We start from the raw sequence: 26,221 nt of genomic DNA, 5'->3' as shown, positions 1-26,221 counted from the left end.
TAGAATTGCTGGATTTGATAAAACTTCCTTTTAAGAGAAAATGTTATATATTTTGCTTAGAAGAACAATTTGAAAAGTTCTTGCAGAAGTGACTTTTTAAATACAGCACTGTGAATGGGGATTTAGAAATTATTGTCTTGATCTCATTGGAGACTCATCAGTTTTGTTAAGACAGTGGTTGTATTTAATTTGTGATTTATTTGGAGCAGTTAATTGATGCGTGAGGTTGAAAGTTTTTTAACACTGAAAGATTTCCCCAAGGGAACATATTTCAGGGCATCCCGATGCCCTTTATCCTTGGCTGGTTTTCTTGCCAAGTTGAACAAAGGAGATGAGTGAGAGTGTTTATGTGACTCAGCCTCATCTTCAGTTAGATTCCCATCCACATTTTCCAAAGGTCAATTGTATATTCTTGAACAAAATAACTTCATCCGTGTCTTCATTATCAGTAAATAAAAAGAATTCTGCCACACATTACTGAGTGTTAACTATATGCTATGTATATACATCATATGAACTAGCAAAATCCTTATAATGACTCTCAGAGTTGAGAGGTACTATTTTTTATCTCCATTTGAAGTACATCCACTTCCTTCCTTTCTCTTCTCTCACCCTCCTGACTCTCCCTAACTCTTTAGGCTTTTTTTTTTTTTTTTAATCACCATACTCTAAAAGAAAATTCCAAGCCTTAAAAAACAGGTGTCGTTCCTCCTAAAATAAAGAAGTGTAAGGCAAGACAAAGAGGGAAGTATTTCCCCCCTTATTTTCAGTTTATTGGGCTGCCTTTTCCAGAGATTTTCTCCAGTGCCTACTCTGGCAGCACATTTTTACCTCATTACCATCTCATTAAGGCATTGCTCAGGTATGACTCCTTAATGAAGTAATTATAAATGGACTTAATTTTGCTAGATGGTATTTGTTCACTCTCCCTTTGTCTAAATATTACAAAATATGTACTATATCATAAAATATTCAACAGTTCACTTATCTGTTTTAATTTAACAGAAGCCACGGAAATAAACCTATTGTTATCCTTTAGAAAAGAAGAAACACAAATTAGTTGAGTAATGATATATTCTGCCTATTTTTAAAGGAACCACAGCAGAAAATGGTGCTACATGTAGTTAGGTTTGAGAAGTTTGTGTATTATTTACTGAGAACATTTTTCTGAAGAGTTTCTCAGAGGGGCTGAGCCTGTACTGCCTCCTACAGGTTGTATCTGATCCACTTCAAATGACAGGCCAGATTGGATTCCATCAGAGGGTTTCATTCAAATGTTTACCTGGTGGTCTATAAGGAAGGATTAAGTTTTCTGTAACGGAAGAGAGAGCCATGTGGTGACTGTTCTCTGTGGGAAACATAAAATTCTAAATTATCTTTAGAGTTTCCAATATCTTAGAAACATTAACTATCCCCTTCTGTCCCAACTTAGAAAATCTGATTTATAGTCATTGCAGTTTGTGAATGTATTTAGGTGAAGCAGTCTGACCTGTCTCAGGCTTTCTGCCTATAAATCAGTTTTTCTCGTAATTTACCAAGAAGAAATAGGATCTGATGTGAACCCCAACTTTGCCTTCATTGTATCACTTTACCACCGATTCTTCAGTGGAGGACATCGTTTATATAGTTACACTGAATTTCTATTTTTATGACTTTGATCGTACCTCTCATTCTACTCCTAGTCTAATATCCAAAATCCCCAATATCTTTTCTCGCTTTCCATTCCTCTCTTTCTCTAGGCACCTCACACTAGCCAAAACTCCTGTAGGTGTACACCTCCTCTCTCCAGACACACCACTCCGTTTTATCTTGTAAACGTACTATTTTATGACCCTTTCACTGACCATTTTTTGTAGTCTATGCTTTATATATTCATTTGTTTATTCAACAAATAATTATACTTCATCACCAAATCCAGCGTCTTTTTATCACCTCTCAGGCTTTGTACTGTCAGTGTAATACTTTTCTTATAGCCTCTAGACTTAACAGCTTCTTCTTCGTCTCTAACTGTCCTGTGTCTCTTTCCCTATGTGGCTTTTACTCCTCTTTCAACTCCCTTAGCATAAGTGTCTGGTGTGAGATCCTTTGACCTTCTTTTTTGTATACATTGTCTCTTGTCAGTATGATTTAGTCTCTTGACTTGAAATTCTCTGCCCCTATGATCATTGTATCTATGTCTTTACTACTTCCAATCTCTCTTGATTTACAGCCTCATTTCCAACTCATTTTCAACTCCTTGATATGTATCTATATCTTGATGTCCACTGATTTCTCAAGCCTCTGATATCCTGAAGTGGACCTTGTTTCATTGCTCACAAACCTGTTTGTTGTCCTGTTGGTTATGTAAATGAAGATGTTATTCAGCAGTTCTTGAAACTTAAATATGTGACATACTCTTTTGTCTGTAGTGATCTGATATTCAGTAAGGAGATATGTATTGTCAATTCTTTCTTCACATATTTCTTCATTAAGTTATGTCCCCTCGGTATAAGTGCCCTCTGATTCAGGCTCTCACTGCATGTCTTCTAGATTACAGAAATAGCTTTGCAATCAATATCACTCTTTTTAGCTTAGTCCCCTCTAAATCAGATTAGATTTTCTTATTAAGAGCTTTAATAATGCAATTCACAAAACTTTCTTCACTTCCTTTAGCCTCTCTGACAATTCCATTCTCCCAAATTTCATCAATAAATTCCATGATCTAGTAACAATTTATATTTTCATGCTTGTTTCACACTAATCTATTTTATGTTTTCTTTACTCCAACCAAATGAAATCACTTTTCTCCTGCATAGTGTGAAGAAATTTTGTGTCTTAGCTTTTATGGTTCTCTCAGCCTGCTGCTGCTGCTGCTGCTGTCGCTTCAGTCGTGTCCGACTCTATGCGACTCCATAGACGGCAGCCCACCAGGCTCCCCCGTCCCTGGGATTCTCCAGGCAAGAACACCGGAGTGGGTTGCCATTTCCTTCTCCAATGCATGAAAGTGAAAAGTGAAAGTGAAGCCGCTCAGTCGTATCCAACTCTTAGTGACCCCATGGACTGCAGCCCACCAGGTTCCTCCATCCATGGGATTTTCCAGGCAAAAGTACTGGAGTAGAGTGCCATCGCCTTCTCCGTCTCTCAGCCTAGAATGACTTATATCTTCTTTTCAAATTGGTCAGTTTAATACAAATTTCAAGACCTAACCAATAAGTGGCAGGACCTGGATTCAAGTTCAGATTTATCTAATACCAAGTTCATGTTAATTATACTGCCACTAAATTTTCTCTATTATTATTCTCACACGTTGAATAATATTCATTTATGTCATAATTTTATACTTATGTATTAATCACCTATGTAGCAGGTATTATTATAGGACCAAATGACACATAATTAAACAAATATACAAAATAATTCCTGCCTTGATGGAGGGCATGTCCTCGTGGGAGAGTCATAATGTGAACAAGATAAACTGTATAAGTAGAATAAAATTTCAAATAAAATGAAAGTAATATATAATAAGTAAAATATAGTAGGAAGTACAATAGTATATTGCTAAAAGTAAAAATATAAAAGAGGACAGTGGAATATGCAGTACATGGTGGAAAAATGTTAAAATTTCAGTGTGTAGTCAGAGGAGTCACTAAGAAAATAAATATTGAGTAAAGACTGGAGAGAGGTATGGGTGCCTTTGGGAAGATAAACACATGAGGAAGAAACACAAATAATACAAAATCCCTGAGTCATAGGAATATTTGGAGTATTCAAGGAAAGGCATAGGTTAGGGGCACATTACTGGAGACATAGTAATAGACCAGATCACATAGGGCCTTATAAGTAATAGTAAAGATTTTTATTACCATTGAGGTAGAAAGCTATTGGAGGAGTGACATAAACTTATGATATTTCAACTTGGCTGCTTTGTGGAGAGGAGATTTAGAAGAATAAGGATGGAAGCAAGGAGACTAGTTAGAATGCTATAGCAGTAATCCAGGCAAGATACTATTTTTTATTTCTTTCCCCCCAATATTTTTTTGTGGTCAAATACAGATAACATAAAAGTGACCATGTTAACCATTTTTAAGTGTGCAATTCGGTGGTTTTGAATACATTCATAAAATTATCTAACCATCACCACCATCCATCTCCAGAATTCTTTTCATCTTGCAAAATGGAAGATCTGTATCCATGAAAAAAAAAAAAAAAATAACTCCCGTGATTTTCTCCCTGCAGCCCCTGGTGAACCACTCTTCTACTCTGTTTCTATGAGTTTGACTACTACTACTTTTTTTTTAATTCAATGTATAATGAGATAATATGATCATATAATATTTATTTTTATGTATCTAGCTTATTCACTTAGCATGATGTCCTCTAGGTTTATCTGTGTTGTCTCAAATGGCAGAATTTCCTTCCTTTTAAAGACTGAATAACATTTCATTATATGTATATTTGTGTTTATGTGTATATATACACACACACATACACCATGTTTTCTTTATTCATTCATCCATTAACTGACATTTAGGTTTGTTTTCATATCTTGGCTATTGTGAATAATGTTCCTGTGAACATGGGAGTGCTGATACATCTTTGAGACACTGTTTTCATTTCCTTTAAATGTATACTGAGAAGTGGAGCTGCTGGATCATATGGTAGCTATTTTTTTTAATTTTTGAGAAATCTCCATAGTATTTTTATTTATAATGGTTCTGCCTTTGAGCATGATGCATAGTAATTGAATTCTGGATAATTTTTGAATAACTATGTAGTGTTTTCCAATTCAATATGGAACACACGTTAGCTGTATTTTTTGAGAATATTTAATTGTGTTATAAGAAAGTGAAGATGATAGATAAAACTTCTAAGAGGCATTAAACATCAACTTTAAATAAATCAATAACTTATGAAATATAAGTGAACCCCACATGTTAAATTTCGCTGATGAGGAGATATTAGGCAGAGGCCAAAATATGTGTCACCTATAGGTAGTTACTTAATCTGTTGCACATGTTAAAAATAGGTGGAATACACAAGAGTGTTGCTTACAGATGGAGAGAGATGAAAAGACCAAACAATACGGTATGGTTATATGACTTCTGGGCTGACAGCTACATCATTCCTAAATTGACCACCCATTAATGATACTCAGTATATCTTATGGCCTCCCAAGTGCTCTACATAAAAAATGCAAATAAATCCTGTAACTATCTAGCAGCCTAATGAATGAGCTTCAGCTATAGGTCAGCTATACTTGCCCCTGCATCTCTCCAATAGAGCAAGTGTATGTGGTGGTCGTAGGTACATTCTGTCCTAAGAATGCACCTTGCTCAAATCTCACCTGTGGTTCTGTCCACCACACCATCAACAAGGAAGACTGATGCAACAAAACATGCATGTTGTACAACCCAGGAGAAGAATCTACCTGCAATGCAGGAGACCTGGGTTCAACCCCCGGGTCGGGAATATCCCCTGAAGAAGGGAACGGCTACCCATTCCGGTACTCTTGCCTGGAGAATTCCATAGACAGAGGAGCTTGGCAGGCTAGAGTCCATGGGGTCACAAAGAATGGGACACGACTGAGTGAATAACACTTTCACTTTTCCTTTTATTTTCTTTTTTTTACTTTCAAGATTTAAATAATGTGGTGATCCTGCTCTTTGACCTTATCCCATCGTTCCCTCCATCTGCTTCCCCTTGCTTCTTTGCATGTGCATTAAATGATGTAATCAATGTTAAGATTGGAACATATTCATTTGGTTGGTGAGCCTTTCTGTTTTCTGATCTAGAATGGCATTCCTAGTAGTAGAATTGGAGGCCACCATTGCATCAAGATCATGCTCCATATGATGTAGTGGGTATGTGTTATGAAAGAATTCAAGAAATCAAGGCTTAATATGAGGTTTTTCTTTAAGCAGTGGGAAGATTGGAGTTGCCACCAACAAACCTATAGTAGATTGTAGAAGGACCAGTTTTGCGAGTAAGGTTAGAGGCTCACTTTAGAATGTGTTAATATTTTTTTAAGTTTTTTTTTTTTAATGTAAGTATAACTGACATGCAACATATTAATTTCAGGTATACAGCATAATGATTCTATATGTGTATGTTGTGAAACGATTACCATAGTAAGTCTAGTTAATATCTGTCATGTAGTTACATTCCCCCCACTTGAGATGAGAACTTTTAAGATTACCTTCTTAGCAACTTTCAAATATGCAATATGGTATTATTAACCACAGTTGCCATGCTGTACATTGTATCCCTATGACTTAACTGGAAATTGGTAGCTTTTGACTTCCTCCACCCATTTTGTCCACCCCCTAACCCTTGCCTGTGGCAACCAATCTGTTTTCTGTGTCTATGTTTCTAGTTGTAAGTGAAGTCTTACGGTATTTGTTTCTTTCTTTGACTCATTTCGTTTAGCATAATGCCTGACAGGTCCCTCTACATTGTTGCAAATAGCAAGATTTCATTATTTTCTACAGCTGAATAATATTCCAGTGTGTGTGTGTGTGTGTGTGTGTGTGTGTGTGTGTGTGTGTCACATTTTCTCTATGCATTCATCCATGGATGCGTACTTAGGTTGTTTCCATCTCTTGGCTATTGTGAATAATGCAGCAGTGCACAAGGTGATGCAGACCTCTTTTTGAGGTAGTCTTTTTGCTTTGCTTTGTCTAAATACCTGGAAGAGAAATTGTTGAATTATATGGTAGTTCTATTTTTAATTTTTTTAACCATTTATCATTTACTTATTACTATTATTATTATTTTTTACTTTACAATATTGTATTGGTTTTGCCATACATCAACATGAATCCACCACGGGTATACACATGTTCCCCATCCTGAACATCTCCCCCCACCTCCCTCCACGTACCATCCCTCTGGGTCATCCCAGTGCACCAGCCCCAAGCATCCTGTATCGTGCATCGAAGGTGGACTGGCAATTCGTTTCTTATATGATATTACACATGTTTCAATGCCATTCTCCCAAATCATCCCACCCTCTCCCTCTCCCACAGAGTCCAAAAGACTGTTTTATACATCTGTGTCTCTTTTGCTGTCTCGCATACAGGGTTATCATTACCATCTTTCTAAATTCCATATATATGCGTTAGTATACTGTATTGGTGTTTTTCTTTCTGGCTTACTTCACTCTGTATAATAGGCTCCAGTTTCATCCACCTCATTAGAACTGATTCAAATGTATTCTTTTTAATGGCCAAGTAATAATCCATTGTGTATATGTACCACAGCTTTCTTATCCATTCATCTGCTGATGGACATCTAGGTTGCTTCCATGTCCTGGCTATTGTAAACAGTGCTGCGATGAACATTGGGGTACACATGTCTCTTTCAATTCTGGTTTCCTTGGTGTGTATGCCCAGCAGTGGGATTGCTGGGTCATATGGCAGTTCTATTTCCAGTTTTTTAAGGAATCTCCACACTGTTCTCCATAGTGGCTGTACTAGTTTGCATTCCCACCAACAGTGTAAGAGGGTTCCCTTTCTCCACACCCTCTCCAGCATTTATTGCTTGTAGACTTTTGGATCGCAGCCATTCTGACTGGCATGAAATGATACCTTATAGTGGTTTTGATTTGCATTTCTCTGATAATGAGTGATGTTGAGCATCTTTTCATGTGTTTGTTAGCTGTCTGTATGTCTTCTTTGGAAAAATGTCTGTTTAGTTCTTTGGCCCATTTTTTGATTGGGTCATTTATTTTTCTGGAATTGAGCTGCAGGTGTTGCTTGTATATTTTTGAGATTAGTTGTTTGTCAGTTGCTTCATTTGCTATTATTTTCTCCCATTCTGAAGGCTGTCTTTTCACCTTGCTTATAGTTTCCTTTGTTGTGCAGAAGCTTTTAATTTTAATTAGGTCCCATTTGTTTATTTTTGCTTTTATTTTCAGTATTCTTGGAGGTGGGTCATAGAGGATCCTGCTGTGATTTATGTCGGAGAGTGTTTTGCCTATGTTCTTCTTTAGGAGTTTTATAGTTTCTGGTCTTACATTTAGATCTTTAATCCATTTTGAGTTTCTTTTTGTGTATGGTGTTAGAGTGTTCTAGTTTCATTCTTTTACAAGTGGTTGACCAGTTTTCCTGGCACCACTTGTTAAAGAGATTGTCTTTTCTCCATTGTATATTCTTGCCTCCTTTGTCAAAGATAAGGTGTCCATAGGTGCGTGGATTTATCTCTGAGCTCTCTATTTTGTTCCATTGATTGATATTTCTGTCTTTGTGCCAGTACCATACTGTCTTGATGACTATGGCTATTTTTAATTTTTTAAGAAACCTGTATTTAGTAGTGATGACACCAATTTATATTCACACTAATGATGCACAAATGTCCCTTTTTCTCCACAGCCTCACCAATATTTGTTATTTCTTGTCTTTTTGATGATAGCCATTCTAACAGGTGTAAGGTGATATCTCATTGTGGTTTTGATTTGCACTTCCCGATGATTAGTGATGTTGGGCATCTTTTCATTTGCTTGTTGGTTACTTGTATGGCTTCTTTGAAAAACTGTCTATCCAGATCCTATGCCCATATTTTAATTGGATTCTTTTTTTTTTTTGCTATTGAGTTGTATGAGTTCTGTATATATTTTGGATATTAACCCCTTATCAGATATATGTTTTGCAAATAGCTTTGACCTTAGCTGTTCCATAAAAATTGAGAATTATTTGCTCTAAATTTCTGAAAATGCACTTGGAATTTTGACAGAGATTGAGATTATTTTGGGTCTCTCTTTTCTGTTCCATCTCTGTGTCTTTTTTTATGCCAGTATTTTTTGATTATTATAGTTTTGTAATATAAACTGAAATCAGAGAACTTGATGTCTCTAGCTTTAGTCTTCTTTCTCAAGATTGCTTTGGCTATTTGGGGACTTCTGTGGTTCCATACACATTTTAGGATTATTTGTTCTATTTTCATGAAAAATGTGATTGGAATTTGGATAGGGATTGCATTGAATCTTTTGATTGCTTTGAGTATATGGATACTTTAACAGAAATAAACCCATACATGTATGGTCAATTAATTTACAACAAAGGATATGAGAATATGCAGGGTGGAAAGGATAGTCTCTTCAGTAAGTGGTACTGGAAAATTAGATACATGCAAAAGAATGAAGAAGACTATCTTACACTATACACAAAAATCAGCTCAAAATGGATAAACGACTTGAATACAACACCTGAAACCATAAACCTGCCAGCATACAACAAAGCTGGTAAGCTTATTGATGTGGGTATTACTAATGGTGTTTTGGATCTGACACCTAAGCCAAAGGCAACAAAAGCAAAAATAAAGAAGTGGAGCTACACCAAACCGAAAAACTTCTGTACAGGAAAGGAAACCAACAAGAAAATGAAAAGGCAGCCTACAGAATGGGAGAAAATATTCAGCTGTGGACTTGTCATGTATGTCCTTTATTGTGTTAAGTTCCTTCTGTCCCCAGCTTGTGGTGCGTTTTTATCATGAATGGGTATTGAATTTTTTCAGATTTTTTTCAGATTCTTTTTCTAAATTTTTTCAATTCAATGGGTTTTGAATTCTTTCAGAATATTTTTCAGATTGAATCTTTTCAGAGTCAATCATATTAAGATAGATGATCATATGATTTTTATCCTTAATTTTATTAATGCAGTGTATCGCATTGAATGTGTTAATCTTGAGATGCTTATGAGACATGTATATCAACCTGGAGTTCTAAGATAGGAGTTGAGGATAAGTCATTCGGAAGTCATCAACAACATAGATAGCATGTAAATCCAGTGAACTGGCTGAGATCACCTAGGGGAAAAAAAGTCACCTAGATGAGATCACCTTAGAGAGGAGGTGGAATTGGCAAATGGGATAAAAAGGATTGCTAGAAAGAAGACATGAAAGAGGGGAGCATGTGGTATTGTAGAAGCCAGGGGAAGAAAGTGTTTCAGGGAGAGAATAGTGTTTAATATGACTAATTATTACTGATTAATCAGTCCAAATAACATTAGTATTAAAAATTAGCCTATGAAATGTCAGTGAAATAAGGTCCCTGGGAAATCTTGACATATAGCAGTTATCACACGGCTTTTCTAATAATACCCTTCACTCTCTAAACTATCCCACTTTGGCCAATATGTTATACACTCACTCTGGTTGATATTTGCTTTAATGAGAGCACTTTCAATGTTGTGTCGTTTTTTTGGAAGTGTTGCTGATTGGAGTGGGTTCAAGAGAGAATGAAAGTTAGGGCCTAGTAACTGCACTGTAACACTTGAAAAACCTATACTGAATCATTTATGTTCACATGGATAAAAATCTATATCTCTTAGATGAAGCCACTTTTTAAATTAATTTTTATATTAATTGGAGGCTAATTAAGTTACAGTATTGTGGTTTTTGCCATACATCAATGTGAATCAGCCACAGATGTACATGTGTCCCCCTATCCCCTCTCCCACCTCCCTCCCCACCCGCTCTGGGTTGTCCCAGAGCACCAGCTTTGAGTGGCCTGCTTCATGCATCGACCTTGCACTGGTCATCTATTTTACATATGATAATATACATGTTTCAATGCTATTCTCTCAAATCGTCCCACCCTTGCCTTCTCCTACATAGTTCAAAAGTCTGTTCTTTACATATGTGTCTCTTTTGCTGTCTTGCATAGGGTCATCATTACTGTCTTCCTAAATTCCATATATATATGTGGTAATATACTGTATTGGTGTTTCTTTTTCTTATACAGTTAATATACTGTATTGATGTATTGAAACAGAAAAACCAGTTTCATCCACCTCATTAGAACTGACTCAAATGTGTTCTTTTTTACAGCTGAGTAATATTCCATTGTGTATACCACAGCTGTCTTATCCATTCATCTGCTGATGGACATCTGGGTTGCTTCCATGTCCTGGCTATTGTAAACAGTTCTGCAATGAACATTGGGGTACATGTGTCTCTTTCAATTCTGGTTTTCCTGGTGTGTGTGCGCAGCAGTGGGATTGCTGGGTCATATGGCAGTTCTATTTCCAGTTTTTTAAGGAACCTCCACACTGTTATCCATAGTAGTTGTACTAGCTTGATTCCCACCAACAGTGTAAGAGGGTTCCCTTTTCTCCACACCCTCTCCGGCATTTATCGTTTGTAGACTTTTTGATGTCAGCCATTCTGACTGGCAGGAGATGGTACCTCATTGGGGTTTTGATTTGCATTTCTCTGATAATGAGTGATGTTGAGCATCTTTTAATGTGTTTGTTAGTCATCTGTATGTCTTCTTTGGGGAAATGTCTGTTTAGTTCTTTGGCCCATTTTATGATTGGGTCGTTTATTATTCTGGTATTGAGTTGCATGAGCTACTTGTATATTTTGGAGATTAATTCTTTGTCAGTTGTTTTGCTTGCTATTATTTTCTCCCATTCTAAAGGTTGCCTTTTCACCTTGCTTATAGTTTCCTTCATTGTGCAAAAGATTTTAAGTTTAATTAGGTCCCATTTGTTTATTTTTGCTTTTATTTCCATTACTCTGGGATGTGGGTCATAGAGGATCTTGCTGTGATTTATGTCAGAGTTTCCTGCCTATGTTTTCCTCTAAGAGTTTTATAGTTTCTAGTCTTTCATTTAGATCTTTGATCCATTTTGAGCTTATTTTTGTGTATGGAGTTAGAAAGTGTTCTAGTTTTATTCTTTTACAGGTGGTTGACCAGTTTTCCCAGCACCACTTGTTAAAGAGATTGTCTTTTCTCCATTGTATATTTTTGCCTCCTTTGTCAAAGATAAGGTATCCATAGTTGTGTGGATTTATCTCTGGGCTTTCTATTTTGTTCCATTGATCTATATTTCTGTCTTTGTTCCAGTACCATTCTGTCTTGATGACTGTAGCTTTATAGTAGAGCCTGAAGTCAGGCAGGTTGATTCCTCCAGTTCCATTCTTCTTTCTCAAGATTGCTTTGGATATTTGAGGTTTTTTGTGTTTCCATACAAATTGTGAAGTTATTTATCCTAGTTCTCTGAAAAATACCGTTGGTAGCTTGATAGGGATTGTGTTGAATATATAGATTGCTTTGGGTAGTATATTCATTTTCACTATAATGATTCTTCCAATCCACAAACATGGTATATTTCTCCACCTATTTGTGTCATCTTTGATTTGATTTCTTTCATCAGTGTTTTATAGTTTTCTAAATATATGTCTTTCGTTTCTTTAGGTAAATTTATTCCTAAGTATTTTATTCTTTTCTTTGTAATGGTGAATGAGATGGTTTCCCTAATTTCTCTTTCTGTTTTCTCATTGTTAGTGTACCAGAATGCAATGGATTTCTGTGTATTAATTTTATATCCTACAACTTTACTATATTCACTGATTAGCTCTAGTAATTTTCTGGTGGTGTCTTTGGGGTTTTCTATGTAGAGGATCATATCATCTGTAAACAGAGTTTTACTTCTTTTCCAACCTGGATGAAGCCACTCTTAACTGATTATGAATCTATATATTAGTTTCCTCTTGTGACTGTCATGAATAATCACAAATTTAGTGGCTTAAAACAGCACAAATTTATTATAATTTGTTATATTATGGGGTTTCCCTGGTGGCTCAGTTGGTACAGAATCTGCCTGCAATGCAGGAGACACAGGTTTGATCCCTGTGTTGGCAAGATATCCTGGAGAAGAGAATGGCAACCACTTACAGTATTCTTGCCTGGAGAATCCTGTGGACAGATGATCCTGGTGGGCTACAGTCCATGAGGTCACAAAGAGTTAGACATGACTGAGTGATTAAGCATGCAGACACACAAACATTATCTTACAGTGTAGAAGTTCATCCTGGGTCTCACTGGGCTAAAAAAGCTGTCAATGGGACTGCCTTCCTTCTGCAGGCTCTAAGGGACATACCATTTCCTTGCCTTTTCCAGCTTTTAAAGGCTCCTCACCAGTTCCCCCGAATAATGTCTTCTGCTCTCTAATAAGCTCACAAAGTAAAGGAATCAGGCTTTGGAAAGTCACCCATGGCAGGCATGCATGCATGCTAAGTCACTGCAGTTATGTCTGACTCTTTGTGACCTCATTCACTGTAGCCCACCAGGCTCCTCTTTCTATATGATTCTCCAGGCGAGAAAACTTGGGTGTGTTTGCCATCCCTCCTCCAGGGGAACTTCCCAACCCAGGGATTGAACCCATATCTCTTATGTCTCCTGCATTGGCAGGCGGGTTCTTTACCACTACCACCACCTGGGAAGTCCATATTTTACCTATATTCTTATAATTTTGTATTAATAAAAAAGAATTACATCCCTATCAATCTTGCCAGAGCAAAAAAGGACCTCTCTTCTGTATCTAATATTTGCAGTTTTTGAAAGCCTTTTGAATACACATCTCATTTGACCATTACAAAAAACCTTTGCAATGATCTTATTGGACTCATTTTAATATAGGAGAAATTTTAATGGAATGAAGTGTTTGTGTAAACAGTGAATAACTGGCAGAACTGGGACTCAAAGCAGGTATCATCACTTCCAGTAGAGTTTTGAGGTTGTTCACTTTGAAACCCCTAGCCAGATCAGCCAGGGATCTCTTCCTTTTTCATCATCATTATTTGTCAGTCTTCTAATATTTATAAATGCTGGAAAGCATTTGGGAAGAAAAAGAAATCTTTCTCTTCCTCCTCTTTGCCTGATGAACAATAGCTTTCCACTGCCTGGCAGTCTGCCTGTCACCAATAGGACAGGTAAACAATTATTTGTCCATTTGTGAAATAAGAAGTTGAACATTTAAAATAGAGATATTAACTGTAGAACATATAGAAACACTACAGAGAATCAGCCTCTGTATTATAAAAATATGTAAAATATTGCAAAAGTAGTAATTATACATGAACAATAAAATTGGCTCTTCTAATAATAAAGGGGAAAATAGAAAAAAAAAAAACATACTTGTGGGTCTCTTCAAAATAATTAAAGTTAAAATTAAGAAAAAGAGTTACCTTAACATAGTTTTGATCTATATTTATAAAGTATATGGTTAGGTGGAGAAAAATAGGAAAATACTTTAGACCTAAAAATGACATTTAGATGCTCACAAACTAGAAGAAATAAAAAGTGACCAACATACAAAGTGTGTTCATGCCCTCAATGTTTGTGTCTGTTTAGACACAATTCATGCTTCTCAGGGTTGTGGTCCTTCCCTTGAAATGGGTCAGATCTACAATTTTCATCTATCTACTTACTAGTAATTTCCATGCATGGATCTTACCATAATCTCAAGTTCAGTGTATTTAAGCCTGACCTCATCTTGGCCCATGGGACCAGTGGTCTCTGGATATTTATTCTCATCAGGTCTTGAACATATCTAGTCATATATGACTCTTCCCTGAACTTCCCCATGCTCAGATCAGATCAGATCAGTCACTCGGTCGTGTCCGACTCTTTGCGACCCCATGAATCGCAGCACGCCAGGCCTCCCTGTCCATCACCAACTCCCGGAGTTCACTCAGACTCACGTCCATCGAGTCAGTGATGCCATCCAGCCATCTCATCCTCTGTCATCCCCTTCTCCTGTTGCCCCCAATCCCTCCCAGCATCAGAGTCTTTTCCAATGAGTCAAATCTTCTCATGAGGTGGCCAAAGTACTGGAGTTTCAGCTTTAGCATCATTTCTTCCAAAGAAATCCAAGGGCTGATCTCCTTCAGAATGGACTGGTTGGATCTCCTTGCAGTCCAAGGGACTCTCAAGAGTCTTCTCCAACACCACAGTTCAAAAGCATCAATTCTTCGGTGCTCAGCCTTCTTTACAGTCCAACTCTCACATCCATACATGACCACAGGAAAAACCATAGCCTTGACTAGACGGACCTTTGTTGGCAAAGTAATGTCTCTGCTTTTCAATACACTATCTAGGTTGGTCATAACTTTCCTTCCAAGGAGTAAGCATCTTTTAATTTCATGGCTGCAGTCACCATCTGCAGTGATTTTGGAGCCCAGAAAAATAAAGTCTGACACTATTTCCACTGTTTCCCCATCTATTTCCCATGAAGTGATGGGACTGGATGCCATGATCTTCGTTTTCTGAATGTTGAGCTTTAAGTCAACTTTTTCACTCTCCACTTTCACCTTCATCAAGAGGCTTTTTAGTTCCTCTTCACTTTCTGCCATAAGGGTGGTGTCATCTGCATATCTGAGGTTATCGATATTTCTCCTGGCAATGTTGATTCCAGTATGTGTTTCTTCCAGTCCAGCGTTTCTCATGATGTACTCTGCATATAAGTTAAATAAGCAGGGTGACAGTATATAGCCTTGACGTACTCCTTTTCCTATTTGGAACCAGTCTGTTGTTCCATGTCCAGTTCTAACTGTTGCTTCCTGACCTGCATACAGATTTTTCAAGAGACAGGTCAGGTGGTCTGGTATTCCCATCTCTTTCAGAATTTTCCACAGTTTATTGTGATCCACACAGTCAAAGGCTTTGGCATAGTCAATAAAGCAGAAATAGATGTTTTTCTGGAACTCTCTTGCTTTTTCCATGATCCAGCAGATGTTGGCAATTTGATCTCTGGTTCCTCTGCCTTTTCTAAAACCAGCTTGAACATCAGGAAGTTCATGGTTCACATATTGCTGAAGCCTGGCTTGGAGAATTTTAAGCATTACTTTACTAGCATGTGAGATGAGTGCAATTGTGCGGTAGTTTGAGCATTCTTTGGCATTGCCTTTCTTTGGGATTGGAATGAAAGCTGACCTTTTCCAGTCTTGCGGCCACTGCTGAGTTTTCCAAATTTGCTGGCATATGGACTGCAGCACTTTCACAGCATCATCTTTCAGGATTTGGAATAGTTCAACTGGAATTCCATCACCTCCACTAGCTTTGTTCATTGTGATGCTTTCTAAGGCCCACTTGACTTCACATTCCAGGATATCTGGCTCTAGGTCAGTGATCACACCATTGTGATTATCTGGGTCATGAAGATCTTTTTTGTACAGTTCTTCTGTGTATTCTTGCCATCTCTTCTTAATATCTTCTGCTTCTGTTAGGTCCATACCATTTCTGTCCTTTATCGAGCCCATCTTTGCATGAAATGTTCCTTTGGCATCTCTGATTTTCTTGAAGAGATCTCTAGTCTTTCCCATTCTGTTGTTTTCCTCTATTTCTTTGCCTTGATCGCTGAAGAAGGCTTTCTTATCTCTTCTTGCTGTTCTTTGGAACTCTGCATTCAGATGTTTATATCTTTCCTTTTCTCCTTTGCTTTTTGCTTCTCTTCTTTTCACAGCTATTTGTAAGGCCTCCCCAGACAGCCATTTTGCTTTTTTTTTTTGCATTTCTTTTCCATGGGGATGGTCTTGATCCCTGTTTCCTGTACAATGTCACGAACCTCATTCCATGGCTCATCAGGCACTCTATCTATCAGACCTAGGCCCTTAAATCTATTTCTCACTTCCACTGTATAATCATAAGGGATTTGATTTAGGTCATACCTGAACAGTCTAGTGGTTTTCCTGCTTTCTTCAATTTAAGTCTGAATTTGGCAATAAGGAGTTCATGGTCTGAGCCACAGTCAGCTCCTGGTCTTGTTTTTGCTGACTGTATAGAACTTCTCCATCTTTGGCTGCAAAGAATATAATCAATCTGATTTCGGTGTTGACCATCTGGTGATGTCCATGTATAGAGTCTTCTCTTGTGTTGTTGGAAGAGGGTGTTTGTTATGACTAGTGCATGCCCATGGGGCAACCCAAGATGGGCGGGTCATGGTGGAGAGATCTGACAGAATGTGGTCTACTGGAGAAGGGAATGGCAAACCACTTCAGTATTCTTGCCTTGAGAACCCCATGAACAGTATGAAAAGGCAAAATGATAGGATACTAAAAGAGAAACTCCCGAGGTCAGTAGGTGCCCAATATGCTACTGGAGATCAGTGGAGAAATAACTCCAGAAAGTATGAAGGGATGGAGCCACAACAAAAAGAATACCCAGCTGTGGATGTGACTGGTGATAGAAGCAAGGTCCGATGCTGTAAAGAGCAATATTGCATAGGAACCTGGAATGTCAGGTCCATGAATCAAGGCAAATTGGAAGTGGTCAAACAAGAGATGGCAAGAGTGAATGTCGACATTCTAGGAATGAGCGAATCCAAATGGACTGGAATGGGTGAATTTAACTCAGATGACCATTATATCTACTACGGTGGGCAGGAATCCCTCAGAAGAAATGGAGTGGCCATCATGGTCAACAAGAGTCCGAAATGCAGTACTTGAATGCAATCTCAAAAACGACAGAATGATCTCCGTTCGTTTCCAAGGCAAACCATTCAATATCACAGTAATCCAGGTCTATGCCCCAACCAGTAATGCTGAAGAAGCTGAAGTTGAACGGTTCTATGAAGACCTACAAGACCTTTTAGAACTAACACCCAAAGAAGATGTCCTTTTCATTATAGGGGACTGGAATGCAAAAGTAGGAAGTCAAGAAACACCTGAAGTAACAGGCAAATTTGGCCTTGGAATACGGAATGAAGCAGGATAAAGACTAATAGAGTTTTGCCAAGAAAATGCACTAGTCATAACAAACACCCTCCCCATGCCTAGTTAGTTCTTAATTTCTACCCAGTTTTGAAGATCCTCTGGAGAAGGAAATGGCAAGCAACTCCAGTACTCTTGCCTGGAAAATTTCATGGACTGAGGAGCCTAGTAGGCTACAGTCCATGGGGTCTCAAATAGTCAGACACTGAGCAACTTCACTTTCACTTTCTGTGGATTATTCCTAGTACCTTTTCCTTCCTGTCTGTTAAGTGTGGATTTTGACTTTATCTAATCTGCCAAATTTTGTCAATCTTATCTGTAACTGTCTTCCTTCACACACTCCAGATCTTTCTTAGGGTGTGTCTTTAAATTATGCAGTTCAGTAATTTTATCTCCTCCTCCGCCTTCTTATCCATTGCTCTTTCTCTGTTTCATAGGTGATGTCCACTAATAAAAGATGTACAACTTGAGAGTTGTGAATTAAGTTTTATTTGGGGCAAAATAAGGACTACAGGCTAGGAGGCAGCATCTCAGATAGCTCTGAGAGACTGCTCCAAAGTGGCAGTGGCGGAAAGTCAATATATAAGATTTTGATGAAGGGGGAGTTCAGTACCATGAAGCACTCATTTTGTAAAAGGTTTTTTTGTTAGTCATGAGAATTTGATATCACCATGAAGGGATTTAGTGTTTCTCTAGAGATATGAGGAGATGCAAGGTTTGAGATAATAAAATCTGTTCCTAAAAACATCCAACCATCTAAATACCTGTCCTACCAGATTCCCTGGAGCACAGAGTGCCTCCCTCCATCCTGAACTCCCTCAGAGGTTGTTGAAGGTCAACAGCTATAGCAGCATGGGGTTCACTCTCCCTAGAGGCAGATGGCAAACACCTTTGTTGTTCAGTTGCCAATGTTCTTGGTAAGTGCCAATTTGTAGTTGACAGTGAATAGGTACCAATCTGCCTACCTCTCACATCTACACAAACATTCTCTATAATAATGACTGGCCTTACACTAAATGGCATATTTCAGAACTTGAACAATAAGTTGAAGGAAGTAGTCTCAGCAAAAGTTCTATATATCAATGTTATTTAACTTGTTTTTGCTATAGGATACCTGAACATGATTTAAAAATAAAAAGGAAAAAATCAATTAAAATTAACTGTTCACACCCTTGCCATCCCTTATACATGTGTGCTTATGTCCGTGTGAAATTTCAAGTATTTGCAGTTTTCTTACTGTGAGAGAGATGGAGTATCTTTACACGTGCTTAAGAACAAGTAGGATTTATTTATCTCAGAGATTTTCATGTTTCTCGATTTTTTGTCAGTTGGATTAGTATTTTTTCTTACCACTTTGTGGGAATTATTTATATAATAAATGCATTAACCATTTTTTGGTGACATAGAATTCAAATAATTTTCAGGTTTCTGTCTTTTAAATTTGTGATATTTTTCTCCATTTGAAATGTTATTATTTTATGTTGTTTGAAATTCTTTAATCTTGTATTTGATGACTTTTTGTCAGCAGGGGGAGGTCATATTTATAGATGACTGCTATTGAAAGGGCACTTCAGAAAGATTCTCCCATGGTTTCTTCTAGTTCTCTTTTTTAAACTTTGATCCTACTAAAACTAGTGCAAATTGGATAGTTAAGAACAATTCTAATAATTTTCCCCCTAAAAGCTACCCAGTTGTTGAAACCATTTATTGATTATTCCTTGTTTATCATAATCTAAATGTATGCCTCCTCTAATAATAAGCATTTTCAAGCAACTGCCCAGGATACTTTTCTTGTATTTGATTGGATTATCTTGGATTATCTCACATCCTAATGCCTAAACCAGTAAGGAGAAATGGAACATACTACCATGACTGACTTAAACCAGTCAAAAATCAGCCATCCTAGAATCATATAGTCTGGTGGAATAGGATGATTCCTGAACCAAAGCAGGTTCACTTAGGAAGTAGAGAAGTAGTTCAGATAAAAATATGCATTTGATACTCCAAAAGCAGGGAAGTAGTCAGAATGGAACCACATCTACCCACAGGAGCATCACTTCTTGAGAAGGAAAGTATTGAATGCTAGTTGAGTACAGAGGACAGAGCCCCACGTCTGGCATCAGAGAGGCTTAGTGTTACGTTCCAGCTCTACTGCTTCCTAGCTGTGTGGTCTTCACAGAGTTTCTTGCCCTTTCTGGGCCGCAGTTCCTCGTACCTGTCATGATATCATAGTTATCACTAACTCATAGAGCTGTTAGGAGGATTAAGTAAATTGAAGTGTATAAAGAACCTTCCAGAGTATAAGCACCATATAGGTTCTCAGAACTGGTGCCAGTATCATGATTACTCCCTTAAGCACATCAGGTGTTAAATGATTCGTAAATAAACTTTTGAATCAACCGGTATAGAGTTTGGCAATTTCCTGAGGTAATATACTGGATACAGAATTCTAAGGTAAAGGATGTACTTTCTAGTTCTAAGGTTGCTGAGAAATAATCTTGGAACCATGCAAAGTGGAATATAGTGTTGCTTCCCTCTAAAGCAGAAAAAACGCTTATAGATGATTTTAGACCCAATGTTCCTGTCGGGAGGAGGTAGGGGCAGGAATCCTTCATTCTGTCTCTGTCACTGGCCCCTCCCAACATGACGTGTCCCTCAGACTGAATGCAGATGGTGCAGAAGAATTGGCAAACAGAGGGTGCAAAGCCAGCCAGTGGGGAGCTCTCCTTAGATTAAAAGCACTATTGATCTGCTTCATGGAAGCTTTTATACTTTCTGATGTGACTGAGCAAGTGACCTAGAAAGAGAATTGTCAGGTTTGAGCTTGGCTCTAAAGATCGGTGCACTGAAAATTTCCAAGCAGAATTTTGAAACCGGAGGGAACATCAGAAAGAATATAGATAATAATATGACTTTGAATAGATACAGTCTTACCCTTCCATTTTTTTTAATCTATAAAATAGAAAAAGGGAAAAATAAACCCACCTGCAAAATAGGAAAACGGACAAAGTAACCTACCTGGCTAAGTTATACCATATGAACTGTTTTTTAGTTTTTCAGTTTCTGGTACACAAAATTCTTATATTTATAGTCAGATTTTTGATCAGACATCCTAAAATTAAAGATACAGATTTTTTTATTTTATTTTTTAAAAGTTTATTATTAGAGTATAACTGCTTTACAATACTGTGTTAGTTTCTCCTATACAGCAAAGTGAATCAGCTATATGTATAGATTTTATTAATCTACTCAGTGATTATGTAGTTGAACTGAGACTATATACTAGAATTCTTCTAGTTCCTGAAAGTCTTTCTGAGGACAACATGGAAATGCTTTCATGAAGCTTAATTTAAAAATGGGAAAGGACACAAAAATATTTTTTTAAATCAAATGAAAATGACTCTAAGTCATTTTAGTCACTGTGAAATGAAGAAATAAAAGCTGAATTTTTTTTTAAACGGAACTCTTAGGGTTAAAGGAATATTCTCTAGCTGAAAGTATCAGTTGAGCCTTCTCTTCAGCTGAGAAGTGGAAGGCAAGAGGAAGCCAATCTCCTTAAAACTCCAACTCTACTATTTTAATATCTCTCTGTGGGATTTGATATATAATTTTCTGTCTATGACTTGATTTTCTCATCTCTAAAATATCTTATCTATAAAAATTTCTGCTTTACATGGTGGCTAAAATACTTAGTCACTGTATGTACAAAAACAGCCTTCACTCACTCTTTTACACAATAGGCACTCCATAATTGTTTAAGGATGAAGAAATGTTTCTAATAATGGAGGTCAACTTCCCAACTTCCCTGAAATATTTATAAATTATGATTTAAACTTAAAAATAATCTAAATCCAAAAATGTACAATAAAATTCCTTTTTTTTTTTTTTTTTTACTATTGGCAAAGATCACTGGACTTTCTGGGGAAGATGATATTTTAACCATGTGCTGGAAACTGACTTTTCCCATCTATCTTTTGATACCAGAGATAGTTCCAGGTGTAACTGTAGATGACTTAAAAAAAAAAAAAAAAACTGGAGTAAAACAAGTCTGCAAAACAAGGGTGTCTGAAAGTTCCCATTTATTTCATATTCATTACATTTTGTGTGCCTAGTGACTTTACACAGTTTGAAATAACTATTGGATGGAACCAAGCTAATCCGTTTATATAATAATTTTTTTACAAAGGCAGATGGCTTATCTGAAATCATTACTAGATTTTTTTTTCAGATCTCTTCATAGAAACTGGAGGTAGTATGGCTCCTTTGGTTATTTTTTGCCTCTTAAAGAATATTAAGAGAAGGGATAGGCTACCTACTCCAGTATTCTTGGGCTTCCCTTGTGGCTCAGCTGGTAAAGAATCCACCTGCAATGTGGGAGACCTGGTTTCGATCCCTGGGTCAGGAAGATCCCCTGGAGAAGGGAAAGGCTACCCACTCAAGTATTCTGGCCTGGAGAATTCCATGGACTGTATAGTCCATGGGGTCACAAGGAGTCAGACATGACTAAACGACTTTCAAGTGAGTCTTCCCTATGACTCGGTCTGTAAAGAGTCTGCCTGCAATGCAGCAGACACACGTTCAACCCCTGCATCATGAAGATCCCCTGGAAATGGAAATGGCAACCTACTCCAGTATTCTTGCCTGGAGAATTCCATGGACAGAGAAGCCTGGTGGGCTATAATCCATGGGGTCACAAAGAGTCGGACATGACTGAATGACTAACACACACACAAAGAATGTTAATGCCAAACATTTGTTTCAAAACTCTTTTTGAAAATGTAATAAATCTTTGAGGAAGCATGATATCATAAGTATATGTATAAAATTCTGATTCATCTTCTTACTTGCTCTATGCTACACATGTTCTTCTCCTCACTCACCTGTGAAGTATAGTCATGCATATCTCGTTCTGTAGTTATCATTGCCATGGAGCAAATCACCTCGAAATTGTAAGAGCATGTAAAAATAGTCATTTTTTGTCATTATCTCTCATTCTTCTGGGGGTTAACTGGATTTGGGAATTCTCAATCACTGCAGATGGTGATTGCAGCCGTGAAATTAAAACATGCTTACTCCTTGGAAGGAAAGTTATGACCAACCTAGACAGCATGTTGGAGAAGGCAATGGCACCCCACTCCAGTACTCTTGCCTGGAAAATCCCATGGACAGAGAGGAGCCTGGAAGGCTGAAGTCCATGGGGTCGCTGAGGATCGGACACAACTGAGTGACTTCACTTTCACTTTTCACTTTCATGCATTGGAGAAGGAAATGGCAACCCACTCCAGTGTTCTTGCCTGGAGAATCCCAGGGATGGGGGAGCCTGGTGGGCTGCCGTCTATGGGATCACACAGAGTCAGACATGACTGAAGTGACTTAGCAGCAGCAGCAGCAGCAGACAGCATGTTAAAAAGCAGAGACATTACTTTGTCAACAAATGTCAGTCTAGTCAAGGCTATGGTTTCTCCAGTGGTCATGTATGGATGTGAGAGTTGGACTATAAAGAAAGCTTAGTGCCAAAGAATTGATGCTTTTGAACTGAGGTGTTGAAGACTGTTGAGAGTCTCTTGGACTGCAAGGAGATCCAACCAGTCCATCCTAAAGGAGATCAGTCCTGGATGTTCATTGGACAGACTGATGTTGAAGCTGAAACTCCAATACTTTGGCCACCTGATGTGAAGAGCTGACTCATTGGAAAAGACCCTAATTCTGGGAAAGATTGAGGGAAGGAGGAGAAGGGGATGACAGAGGATGAGATGGTTGGATGGCATCACTGACTCGATGGACATGGGTTTGGATGGACTCCGGGAGTTGGTGATGAATAGAGAGGCCTGGCGTGCTGTGGTTCATGGGGTCGCAAAGAGTCAGACATGACTGAGTGATTGAACTGAATTGAACTGAACTGTTGCAGTTGCAACAAGACAGTAACAGAGGCTGGAGTCATCTCAAAGGCTTCTTAATTCACATGTCTGGTGGCTCTGTTGGAATTCTAGCCAGGGAAGTTGGTTGGACATACCTATGGCCCTTTTTCTCATGTATTTGTGTTCTCTCAAAAATTGCTGGCTAGGTTCCAAGAGCAAGTGATCCAAAGAGTACCAAGCAGAAGCTGTATTGCCTTTTGTAGCTTATTCTTGGAAGTCACATAATGTAATTTGTTCCATGGTCACAGATCTACCCATGTTAAAGGGGAGGGAACACAGACCCAACTCTTGATGGGGATGTGTGATTGTTACATTGTAAGAGGAGTTTGGTTGAATGAGAGATATTGTTTTACTCATGTTGAAAAATGCAGTCTGCCACAGTTTACAAGATTCTTACGAGAGATGGTGTTTAACTGAGAAAAATAGCTAACATGCTGCGTAACAGGTGTTCAGCAATGAGTATTTTACTTATTGGTGACTGTACTCAGTTTAAGTAAGCTTGTACAGATCTTCAAATTATATTTGAAGTTATTCAGATTCCGGATTAAGAAGTTTGAGAGTGTTTTTGTCTATGGTTATCACAGATTTTAAGTTCTGCCGTGGAGATCAATCAGTTGCTTTCCATCCTAAGTGAATGAAATTTCAAATTCGCCTGGGAAGAATTTATGTTATGTAATTTGTAAGGTATTATAGGTGAAAAAACTGAGGTCCAGAGATATTAAATTGTTCAGACTACCACATGGACGGAGGAGCCTGGTAGGCTGCAGTCCATGGGGTCGCTAGGAGTCGGACACGACTGAGCAACTTCACTTTCACTTTTCACTGTCATGCATTGGAGAAGGAAATGGCAACCCACTCCAGTGTTCTTGCCTGGAGAATCCCAGGGACGGGGGAGCCTGGTGGGCTGCCATCTATGGGGTCGCACAGAGTCGGACACGACTGAAGTGACTTAGCAGCAGCAGCACGTGGTATCTTGAAATATGCCAAATGTGATTTCTGTTCTAGGGTTTTAAATACTTGAAGCAAGTTTATATCACTTTACCATTTTCTCTAGAACAGTCTCTAGTTTCTACCTTTATTAAACAATATGATTTCCTGTTTTTCATTGATTGTATATAACAATCTATTTTTCATATAGTATTTTAAGAAATATTCCTTAAATGTGTTAACCCTACCTTTTAATGAAACCACACTCAAAATGTAATGTCAAAATTAAAATATATAATAACCTTGGTTGTATCCTTGTTTTATGGTTCAGCTGGAAAAGAATCAGCCTGCAGTGCGGGAGGCCTAGGTTCGATCCCTGAGTTGGGAAGATCCCCTGGAAAAGGGAAAGGCTACCCATTTCAGTATTCTGGCCTAGAGAATTCCACGGACTGTGTAGTCCATGGGGTTGTGAATAGTCGGACATGACTAACTTTCATTTTCAACCTTGTTTTATATGGATATATTTCTTAAAATAGATACCCATATATAATTATGATTCCTACCATAAAATCCACCAGAACATGTCATTACATATTAGTTTGTGGTCTTTACCTATAAATAATATCAGCACAAGAATTAAATGATGCTAATTTAATCAACATAAGTGAACTCAACTTGCAAGGCAACATAAGTAAATGTGTGGTAAACAGTGATACATTCAGTATGATGGGGTCCACACCTACTGGAAAATGTTTTATTTTTAACTGGAACTCGCTTAATCTTGCATATGTAAAGTAAAAGATAAATTCTTTTGAAGGAATATCTTATTTGATAGTAATTAATGTGGAATAACTGTGAAAGTAGGATGCAGTTAGTACTTACGTAAAGTATTTTGAGTCATGGAAAACTTGCGATAAGAATGCAGACGTTTTTTAAAACTATGGAAATATTGTAAATTAAACTTTTGGAGAAAGGAATCATCTTTGAAAGGATTGATAATGAATTGACAGTATTGTTATGTGATCTTATTTCCAGATTATCCACCTGCTGTTGAGTTACAGAAAGTCATGTGCCGCTTTTATGTATATCAAATCCAGATTTGAAAGATAAGCATTTTAACTATTTCTGTTAGTTCAGTTATTCATGGTATAATGATGCCTATGATGGTACATTTAAGGATAGGAATACTTCACAATAAAATTTACTTACAGTGAACATTTATGAATGTGTTTATTAGGTTTCTCTGGGATCTCTGGTTCATTTAAAATCTTAGTACATTTTATCTTCATTATAACATGTCCCAAGGAAACTTTTGGCTGAAAGATTAGCATTATAAAAAGAGGGCTTTAATTAGAAAATTCTATACTGTGGGTCAGATTGCTAAATCCAGTGGCAATTATCTGCTTCCTGAGATATGTAGTTCCCTTTCTGAAACATTAAAATTTACTTTATAATACCTCAAAAAGTCATTTCAAGAGAAATTTTGGATCATTAATGGAATTAGAAATAAGATGTGCCCATGGATTTCTCTACTTCTATTTCATCATTTAATTTTCATGTGAACCAGGCAATTAAAGGCTTTTTAACTACTTGGTCCTCAAATAGTTCAGTAACAAGTATGCTAGAAGCACTGTAGTATTACCATGAATTTACTAAATGCTCATTGCCCAGTTGATCCTAGAAGCTAGAATGAATGTGAAAGAAAATATTTATTAAGTTTTTAAAATTTTTACTATTTCTGTTGCTTCACATTCTATGATTATAGTAGTTATTTATTGAATGAGTGAAGGTATTTAGTAAGGCACTTCTTGTTGTATCATGTATTGGTTAGAATTTATACATGAAAAATCATAGAGAATATAGAAAGTCAATGAGTTAGGAAGTTATTTATAACACTTATACATAAT

At 37.5% G+C, this 26,221-nt stretch overlaps 1 protein-coding gene across 9 annotated transcripts in view; it reads left to right on the top strand.

Annotated features, from left to right (window-relative positions):
- The window catches only part of DMD (dystrophin), a 2,656,945-nt gene that overhangs the window by 960,384 nt on the left and 1,670,340 nt on the right, over window positions 1–26,221 (top strand). The window lies entirely within an intron of this gene.

This window comes from Bos indicus x Bos taurus, chromosome X (genome assembly GCF_003369695.1).
Source record: "Bos indicus x Bos taurus breed Angus x Brahman F1 hybrid chromosome X, Bos_hybrid_MaternalHap_v2.0, whole genome shotgun sequence".
NCBI lineage: Eukaryota > Metazoa > Chordata > Mammalia > Artiodactyla > Bovidae > Bos > Bos indicus x Bos taurus.
The sequence above is the reverse complement of the archived record's forward strand: the minus strand, read 5'-3'. Positions and strand labels throughout refer to the sequence as shown.